Consider the following 6046-nt stretch of genomic DNA (forward strand, 5'->3'; position numbering starts at 1 on the left):
CTCTTCCCCTCTTCCTCCTTTCATCAAAATGGTGTTCCAGATTGAAAGTCAATAAATCCAATGACCAAAGCAAATCCTATAATCAAACCAAGAGGTCAGCTTTCTTTCCCCCTTTTTCCTATTGAGCTTGTCTGCTCTTTCCTGTTCACTGAGCTACTCCTCTTGTCTGTCTCTTGGCTTTGAGGATAGCATTATTCTGGGCTGACCAGGGTAGCTGGACCAGAAATTAATCTTGTTGACGATATTAACTATGACTCTGGTGCCAAGGAGAGTCAAAACTAAAGGACCGGCATAAGGGAGGAGATTGAATTGAGAGGGCAGAGAGTCCCTGTTTTCCCATTTCTGCCCAGGTAGTGCCAATCAATGAGAAGCCACAAGCAATACCCTTTTGAAAGGAGCAGAGAGTATCTCTTTGATACTCTCCATGGCGGGGCTGGGGTGTCAGGCTGCTGCAGCCCGAAGGCGGGGGTAGCGGGGGGTGGACTATGGAGATGAGCTTATTGCACAGAGCTCTACTTGTTATAGATCTTGTCCAGATGGGCCAACTGCACAAATCTGCCCTGTTGGAAGTCTCAAGAACAATGCCCTGGAGACAGCTAGCACTGAGCAATAGAGCCTGCCCAACTGGGACTCAGCTCAGGGCATCAGCTGGTGCTGGGAGCCAAAGAAGCCAAAGTACCAACCAACATAATAGCTCAAAGGAGTTCACAAAGCTACTCAGAGGCAATGCCAGGTGGAAGGTACTGTCCCTCCCTATCAGAGCCCCCAAGTGGAGAAGGGAGACACATGGTATCAGAATCAGGTGCAAATGGATTTCATTTTCTTCACCCTTCCCACATACGCGGTGGAGGGGAATGTTGGGTCCCACTGGAAGCGTGTGACACCTAGCAATCCATTCAGTCATGAAATTCTTAAACTTGGGCCCCTCTCAGAACAGTGAGCTGGCAGGAGGTGACATAAGAGACTCGCTTGGAGGTCACTTCCATTTATCCTCATCCTTATAGTACTCATTCCTCCAGAGACCCACACTGCTTTCTGCCTGGATCACATATGAAGTGATTTTGAGTTTTAAAGCAGCATATTTTCTAAAGGGGAAAAAACTTCCTATACTAATAAGGTGTTTTGGGTGTTTTCATTAATTCATTATTAATGTCAGTTAAATATTTTACACATATATTTTTCCAGAGAAAGGGCTTTGTTTATTCAGTTGTCATTGAGGCTATCAGCACCTCCATCTTCCCTTCCGTTTGCTCTGCTCTTTGGAAAACCAGTGGTCTGTCTTCCTCTTTCCCCTCATTCCACTAGCAGGGCCTCTTGCTCTCCCAAAATTCACAATCAAATCAAAAAGAGCTTTCTATGTGGAAGAAAGGTAGTGAACACAGTTTATTCCTTTTAATTTCCTCCACAAGCCTTTTCTCCCCACCTATCACCAAAGAACTGACACTCTTCTAGTTGAAATGTTAAGTTGATCTCTGAGCTATTTTCCCATTTCACCAAGCCATGTAAATATCTCAACTTTGTCCAGAACATACTACCTCCTGAGAATCTATGTGTCCCCAGTTGCCTCTCTTCATTCTTGATTTACTATTATCAATGTTTTCATTATTATTATTATTATTATTATTATATTATTATCTTATAATTTCTAGCTGTCAAAATCTTAAATTCAAATTCACTATGTTGGGATTAAAGATCTCCCTAGCCTGCTCTGCTGATGAAAGACAAATCAGCCAAGCATGGGAACTGCCAAGGGATTAGGAAGTCAGGTAGTATTATCACTTGCTGAATGGAAGAAATGTAGAATAAGCTCCTTGAGGGCAGGAACTGCCTCTTATACAACTGTTTAGCCCACACAGCTTTGGCTACATAGCAATACTCAGCACGTATATGTAGAAGGAAAGCATGACTTCTCATGTGGTTTATTATATACTACATTTCTATTCATTCTCTTTCCATTAATCTGTTGATCACAGAAAAATACACCTGGAAGGGAACTTATAAAATCAGACAGAGTTCACACACACATGTGCATGCACACACACACACACACCCAAGCTGGTCCAAAAGTTAAGAAGACATCAAAACCTGGTAAATTGCATTGTTGAATAAAGAATGATAATGATCTGATTAAACATTAATAATATTCCAAATATGGAGACTAGTATCAAGCTATATCTCAAAAACCAATCACCAAATGAAAAGTCTAGCAGTGACAAGTGAGTACAGTAGCAGAGATTTTGGCAGTACAACCATCTGCCTTTCTCTGCTGCACATGCTGTTCCCACTGAAGGGATAACAATTAGACTGTCCTTCCCAGCCTCACATTCCATGCTCCATTATGCCTCACATCTAGTATAACATTTACAGTCTACAAACTTGGACTGGTGGCATCAGAACAACTTGTCAACAAATCTGAGACCTGGAGGAGGGAGAATATCTGAGCTAGGGGCTTTCTTGTTCACAGAGCATTCTCTCCATGAAAGAACGAAGTATGGCTGCTGTCATGCAGCCACCTCAAAAAGTCACATGAGAACTCGGCTATTGCTGCCCAGCATGAGTAGCTCTGTTTTTCTCGGTCTCTGCTTTCACCATGAGGTTTTCTACAAATGCCCTGGCTGCATTATACTGTGTGGTGCATTACCAAGGAAGTATATGCTGTCACTACCAGCTCCCTGGCATAAGGGCAATTCTTACTATCACTTAAGTTCAGGGAATGTTTTGCCTTACAGAGCTGGATCTAGAAAAATATGCACATATTCTCTATTTTAATAGCTTCCATTCATAACAGCATAGTGATTAAGAGTGTGGCTTTGGTACCAGAGAGAGCCTGGGTTTGCATTATAAGTCCAACACTCACTAGATAGGGATTCTGGGACACCTCTGGACTTCACCTCCCTCAGCCTTAGATTCCTCCTCTAAAGGGCCATTGGAGGTCTCTGAAAGATCCAACACACAACAACTGTGTGGCCTTGAGCAAATCATTGAACCTTTCTGTGATTCAATTTTCACATCTGTTAAATGAAGGCAATATCAGTACCTACCTCATAGGGTTGTTGTGGGAATTAAATGAGATAATGTAAGTAAAGTGCTTAACTCAATGCTTGGCCCATAGTAAGTGCTCAATAAAGATTAGCTATTACATGACCAGACCACATCATTGTAGTCTGTCTTCCACTCTGTCAAATTTCTAGCATGTGGGCCTGGTTGGAACTTTAGGTTTCCATTCTGTGCCTCTCATCTTGCTGAGTTCACACTCAGAAAAGTGGTCAAAAATCACCTCTCGGGGCTGGCCTGGTAGCACAGTGGTTAAGTTCGCATATTCCACTTTGGCATCCTGGGGCCCGCCGGTTTGGATCCCAGGTGCGGATCTATGCACTGCTCGTCAAGCCATGCTGTGGTAGGCATCCCGCATATAAAGTAGAGGAAGATGGGCATGGATGTTCGCTCAGGGCCAATCTTCCTCAGCAAAAATAAAACAAAAAAGAGGATTGGCAGCAGATGTTAGCTCAGGGCTAATCTTCCAAAAAAAAAAATCACCTCTCTTTTATATTTTCAGTCTCTCCACTGTCACTGGATTCTTTCTGCTGGCATATAACATGCTTACAAACTATGCAACAATGGCAAATTGTTTAGTCTCTCTGAGCCTCAGCTTCTTCATTGAGAGAGAAAAAGAGAGAGAAGAAGAGGGAGGAGGAAGTGGAGAAGGGAGAAGAGGAAAAGCAGGAGAAGGAGGGGTAACAGGAGGGGAGGGGAAAGAGGGAAAGTCTCTCCTGTTCAAAATGAAAAATAAAAGTAAAAACCACCATCCTTTTGACCGTGAATTTCTAACTATTGATCTATTGCTTTCCTTCCATTCATCACCAAGTTTCATACAGTGATGTTCTTATTAGAGGTTTCCACATCCTCACAAGTACCATTTACTCCTTAACAGACTGTAATCTATCCTTTGCTTTCTTTCCCTTAACTCCCTCCCGAAAATGCTTTTTCCATGTTCCTCACACTGCCTTCTTTATTGCTATATCAAGTCAACACTTTCCTGTCTTAATCTTTCATGACTTCCTGTAACATTTGTCAGAGTCATCACACCTTCTTTGAAATTCTCTTCTCCCTTGGCTTTCACTCTCCAGTTTCTTCTCTCGCCCCTCTGGCCAGTGCTGCTTGGTGTACTTGTTCTCCAGGATTTCATCTTTGGCTTTCACCTCTCTTCCTTGCATACCTACTGCTTGGCTGTTCTCAACTATTTCCAAGGCTATAATAACCTGTATGCTGGTGATTCTCAAATTTCTACCTTCAGTTCAGACTTTCCACAGCTCTAGTTCTGTTTTCCAGTTCTCTGTTGAACATTTCCACCAGGATATCCCAAAAGCACCTCAAACTCAACATGTCTAGAGCCAAACAATTCACAGTCTCCTTCAAACTTCCTCTTCCACCTCCTCCTCCAATCTTCCCAATCTTGATGAGTGGCGCTTCCACCTACCCAGTCACCTAAGCCAGAAACCTGGGAGTCATCCTTGACAACTCCTTCTTCTATAGCCCACAGATCAAATCAGTCACCAAGTCCTGTTGAGTCTACCTTCCAAATATTTCTGAAATCTGTCCCTCTTTCTCCATCCTCCCTGACCTCATCTTGGTTCAGCTTTTGATTCCAGTATCATTTCCTCTCCTCCACACTATTGCCAATTTGACCTTTCTGAAACACAAATCCATTTATGACACTTCTTTGCTTTGAATCCCTCAATAGTTCCCTATTGACTTCAGGAAAAAGTCCATATTCCTTAAATTGACCTCCAAGAGATTTTTCTGCTCTGGCCCCTGCCAGTGCCTCCAGCCTCTTCTCTAATTAGTCCCCTTGCTCCCCTAAGTGCACCCCGCATTTGGCCATGCTGATCCACCCACAGATCCCTGAACCCAATAACTCATCCTGTCTGATGCTCTGTGCCTTTGCACATGCTGTTTCCCAGTCTTTAAATGCCCTCCTCTGACCTCTTCTGCCTGAGGTACCACTACTCATCTGTCAAAACTAACCAGATATCAAATTTTCTGTGAAGCTTCCTCAAACCCTTGTTGCCCCGACATCCAGACAGATTTGGGTTCTCCAACAATGCCCTGTACATAGCTCTATATTTGTACTTGGAAGATTAGATAGTGTTCTTTTGTCTGTTTCCTCACACATAAATATGAATTTGAGGTCAGAGATTATAATGTATTTATCTTTGGATTCCCAATACCAAGCTCATAGCATGGAATGAATTAGTGTTTGCTAGATAACTTTTTTGAAGTAGTGAGCACTGTAGTTCTTCAAAAGAATTTTTTCAACCACCCAATTGCAGCATCAGCTCTCACCAACTATGCTTACTTTTGCAAGGGTAATGTCAGGAAGACTATGTTATCAAGGTAACAAGTAGCCTTGTATTCTTTTCCTTTTCAAAGCACTTAAGTGCCATGTCATCCTCAAAGCAAAACATTGAGGTAAAATAACCATGTATCCATGCAAGAGATAAGAAAATGAGACTCAGAGAGGCCAAGTGACTTACCCAAGTCTCACCACGAGTTAGTGACAGAGGCAAAACCAAAACCCAGGTTTCCTATTTCTCAGTTCAATGCCTTATCTCTGGGCAAGGGATTTTCAAAGTCAACTTCAAGGAGTCCTAGAACAGGCAGCCAACCACCCCCCCCCCACACACACACACACATACACACTATATACACATTTCAGTCAGAGTAACTCTGCTTTCAGCTGATATATGTACTTCACCATAATACTTTGTTCAGAGTAGGAGTGTGGGGAGGGGCAATGAGGGAGTTTACTGCTGCTTTAAAGTATTTGAAAACAAAAAAACTTTCAGAGATAATCCGTTTACCAGGTCAAAGGGTGTTACAGCTGTACTACTTGGATAATAGTATAGAAAGACCTTATTTTTTGACAATAGGGCAAAATGAAGGGCAGTCATGACAAAGGAATCTAACAATTGGGGGTCTTTTTGACTCTAAGCTTCTCTTCAAATTATCAACCTACGAAAGTCCTGAATCCTTATCAGACCCCCTC

The sequence above is a fragment of the Equus quagga genome, chromosome 10 (genome assembly GCF_021613505.1).
Source record: "Equus quagga isolate Etosha38 chromosome 10, UCLA_HA_Equagga_1.0, whole genome shotgun sequence".
In the NCBI taxonomy this organism is placed as follows: domain Eukaryota; kingdom Metazoa; phylum Chordata; class Mammalia; order Perissodactyla; family Equidae; genus Equus; species Equus quagga.